The 4,722-nt window shown below is 41.4% G+C and overlaps 1 long non-coding RNA gene across 1 annotated transcript in view; it reads left to right on the top strand.

The window, feature by feature from the left end:
* The window catches only part of LOC311127976, a 1,008,662-nt gene that overhangs the window by 173,395 nt on the left and 830,545 nt on the right, over positions 1-4,722 (top strand). The gene's annotated exons all lie outside the window — the stretch shown is intronic.

The raw sequence follows: 4,722 nt of genomic DNA, 5'->3' as shown, positions 1-4,722 counted from the left end.
TTCCCTCCCCAGCATCCATGTCTATGAGTGGTATGATAGCAGGGGTCATTATAGGAGTAACTTTACTCTTACTTGTGGTTAATCTCGGCTCTCGGTTGTTAAAAAGGTACGGTTGTCATGTTTTTAAGTCAAAGGTGTATTCATATCTGTTAGTGTTGCTCTATTAACTGTTGCCCAATGGAATCCAAGTAATGGAAACTTGAATGAATTATATGGTCATTTGTTGTACTTTCAGAGCAAAGAGACTACTCTGGCCAAGTCTCCCTAATCCTGGTAACAGCAATGCCATTCAGAAAATAGATGGGGTCTACAAGCTGGTAAGAAAAATTGAGTAATGATGCAGAACAGATTTATTGCATTTATGTCTCAGATCAGACATGTTGCTGTTAGATTTTTCCCCTCCGGAACAATAAAGATTGATTGATTATCGTAGGAACTCCTGGAGCCCATCAACAGACAGAAGTTAGAGGAAGAGGAGGGGGACGCCAACAGTCTGCACATTGTTGACAGAAGAGAAGATATGTCTCCCGTTAGCAACCTCCATAGCAACAGTGACTCGTGTCTACACCTCAACACAGACCACGAAGACAATCAAGGGCCTTCAGAGACAACCGCAGACTCTGCCGAGCCCACTAAAGTAGACCCTCAAATCAGCATGGGTTTGTGCCGAAGAGACACAGCCACAGACAGTAGAGATCAAGATCCCACTTCTGACACCATTAAACCTACCACAGACAGAAGACAGACAGACCCTGTACCCATTAGCACGGCGGCCCACCAGTGCCCGCAGTTGTCCTTTATGAGTGATTACACGACCATGGAACTCTTCCAACAGGCTATGCCTCAGTGTGTTCCAGCCACTATGTCATTATCATCGGAACCCCAGGGTCAGTCAAGCCAGTCAGAGGAAACAGACTCACCCCTGACCAGAACAGGGTTAGATTACATACGCCAGTCCCTCTACGATACTGTCCTCCACCTGTCCCAAGGCAGCACCAGTCCAACTCAGAACACTGAGGTGTATGTCACGGTTCTTTGAGAATGTTTACTGTAGATTCTAGATTCTGCCATTCTCACTGAGATGCTGTGGAACAATTTTCAGCATTTCTTTCTATGTAAAAAAACAGCTGCTGCCATCAGTGTCACCCTGTTCACTAGACTACTTAAAGAGTTCTGGACATGATGGGATCGTCATTACTCTGGAATGAGAAACCTTTCAATGACATATAGGACCTTAAACGCTGTTATCCAATCAAAATGTGTATTGGTGGTCACAGAATATATTGAGGGATTGTTCGAGGAGCAGAAATGTCCCAATAGTTTTGTTTGTTGTGGTTTTAAATAAAATCCTGGATCAGAGACCATTTTATTCATGGTTTACGTGAACTGACATAGTGAACCTGTCCAACATCAGAAAGATGGCCCCTCTAACAAAGACTATTACAAGTATAGTTGACTTTTATTTGACGCAAAGTCTCTTTAATGGATATATTTTGGTTAGGATAGTCTAATGTGAAATATAGTAGGTATTTTGTCAAAGGTACAATTTCAGGAGGAACACACAAAATAGAGAGAAAACATTGAAGCATTGTTTGCGATATCCTCTTTCATCATTTTCCCACAGTTGCTAACATCTTAAACAAGTACATGAGAGTGAACCAACAACACCTTTTCGTACATATGTTCTCTACAGTGTGTGTATGTGTATATATATGTGTGTGTGTGTGTGTGTGTGTGTGTATATATATATATATATATATATATATATATACACACACACACACACACACACACACACACACACACACTACCAGTCAAAAGTTTGGACTCACCTACTCATTCAAGGGTTTTTCTTTATTTTTACTATTTTCTACATTGTAGAATAATAGTGAAGATATCAAAACTATGAATTAACATATGGAATCATGCAGTAACCAAAAAATTGCTAAACAAAATCTAAATATATTTCATGAGGTTCTTCAAAGTAGCCACCCTTTGCCTTGATGACAGCGTTGCACACTATTGGCATTCTCTCAACCAGCTTCATGAGGTAGTCACCTGGAATGCATTTCAATTAACAGGTGTGCCTTCTTAAAAGTTAATTTGGATTTCTGTCTTGATGCGTTTGAGCCAATCAGTTGTGACAAGGTAGGGGGGGGGGGTATACAGAAGATAGCCCTACTTGGTAAAAGACCAAGTCAATATTATTACAAGAACAGCTCAAATAAGCAAAGAGAAAACAACAGTCAATCATTACTTTAAGACATGAAGGTCAATCAATACGGAAAAACTTCAAGTGCAGTCGCAAAAACCATCAAGCGCTATGATGAAACTGGCTCTCATGAGGACCGCCACAGGAATGGAAGACCCAGAGTTTACTCTGCTGCAGAGGATAAGTTCATTAGAGTTATCAGCCTCAGAAATAACAGACCAAATAAATGCTTCAGAGTTCAAGTAACAGACACATCTTAACATCAACTGTTCAGAGGGGACTGTGTGAATCAGGCCTTCATGATCGAATTGCTGCAAAGAAACCACTACTAAATGACACCAATAAGAAGAAGAGACCTGCTTGGACCAAGAAACACGAGCAATGGACATTAGACCGGTGGAAATGTGTCCTTTGGTCTGGAGTCCAAATTGGAGATTTTTGGTTCCAACCGCCATGTCTTTGTGAGACGCGGTGTGGGTGAACAGATGATCTCTGCATGTGTAGTTCCCACCGTAAAGCATGGAGGAGGTGTTATGGTGCTTTGCTGGTGACACTGTGATTTATTTAGAATTCAAGGCACACTTAACCAGCATGGCTACCACTGCATTCTGCAAAGATACGCCATCCCATCTGGTTTGGGCTTAGTGGGACTATCATTTGTTTTTCAACAGGACAATGACCCAACACACCTCCAGGCTGTGTAAGCACTATTTTACCAAGAAGGAGAGTGATGGAGTGCTGCATCAGATGACCTGGACCTCAACCCAATTGAGATTGTTTGGGACAGCAGAGCGAAGGAAAAGCAGCCAACAAGGGCTCAGCATATGTGGGAACTACTTCAAGACTGTTGGAAAACCATTCCAGGTGAAGCTGGTTGAGAGAATGCCAAGAGTATGCAAAGCTGTCAAAGGCAAAGGGTGGCTATTTGAAGAATCTCAAATATAAAATATTTTTTGGTTACATGATTCCATATGTGTTATTTCATAGTTTTGATGTCTTCACTATTATTCTACAATGTAGAAAATAGTAAAAATAAAGAAAAACCCTTGAATGAGTAGGTGTGTCCAAAACATTTGACAGGTACACACATATATACAGTTGAAGTCGGAAGTTTACATACACTTAGGTTGGAGTCATTAAAACTTGTTTTTCAACCGCTCCACAAATTTCTTGTTAACAACTATAGTTTTGGCAAGTCGGTTAGGACATCTACTTTGAGCATGACAAGTAATTTTTCCAACAATTGTTTACAGATTATTTCACTTATTCACTGTATCACAATTCCAGTGGGTCAGAAGTTTACATACACTAAGTTGACTGTGCCTTTAAACAGCTTGGAAAATTCCAGATAATGATGTCATGGCTTTAGAAGCTTCTGATAGGCTAATTTACATAACTTGAGTCAATTGAAGGTGTACCTGTGGATGTATTTCAAGGCCTACCTTCAAACTCAGTGCCTCTTTGCTTGACTTCATGGGAAAATCAAAAGAAATCAGCCAAGACCTCAGAAAAAGAATTGTAGACCTCCACAAGTCTGGTTCATCCTTGGGAGCCATTTCCAAAGGCCTGAAGGTACCACGTTCATCTGTACAAACAATAGTACACAAGTATAAACACCATGGGACCACGCAGCCGTCATACTGCTCAGGAAGGAGACGCGTTCTGTCTCCTAGAGATGAACGTACTTTGGTGCGAAAAGTGCAAATCAATCCCAGAACAACAGCAAAGGACCTTGTGAAAATGCTGGAGGAAACAGGTACAAAAGTATCTATATCCACAGTAAAACAAGTCCTATATCAACATAACCTGAACGGCCGCTTAGCAAGGAAGAAGCCACTGCTCCAAAACCGCCATAAAAAAGCCAGACTACAGTTTGCAACTGCACATGGGTACTTTTTTGGAGAAATGTCCTCTGGTCTGATGAAACAAAAATAGAACTGTTTGGCCATAATGACCATCGTTATGTTTGGAGGAAAAAGGGGGCTGCTTGCAAGCCGAAGAACACCATCCTAACCGTGAAGCACGGGGGTGGCAGCATCATGCTGTGGGGGTGCTTTGTTGCAAGAGGGACTGGTGCACTTCACAAAATAGATGGCATCATGAGGAAGGAAAATTATGTGGCTATATTGAAGCAACATCTCAAGAAATCAGTCAGGAAGTTAAAGCTTGGTCGCAAATGGGTCTTCCAAATGGACAATGACCCCAAGCATACTTCCAAAGTTGTGGCAAAATGGCTTAAGGACAACAAAGTCAAGGTATTGGAGTGGCCATCACAAAGCCCTGACCTCAATCCTATTGAAAATGTGTGGGCAGAACTGAAAGTGTGTGTGAGCAAGGAGGCCTACAAACCTGACTCAGTTACACCAGCTTTGTCAGGAGGATGGGCCAAAATTCACCCAACTTTATTGTGGGAAGCTTGTGGAAGGCTACCCGAAACGTTTTACCCAAATTAAACAATTTAAAAGCAATGCTACCAAATACTAATTGAGTGTATGTAAACTTCTGACCCA

The sequence above is a fragment of the Coregonus lavaretus genome, assembly GCF_964263955.1.
Source record: "Coregonus lavaretus genome assembly, chromosome: 4".
Classification (NCBI taxonomy): domain Eukaryota; kingdom Metazoa; phylum Chordata; class Actinopteri; order Salmoniformes; family Salmonidae; genus Coregonus; species Coregonus lavaretus.
This window is presented reverse-complemented; position numbering and strand designations above follow the sequence as displayed.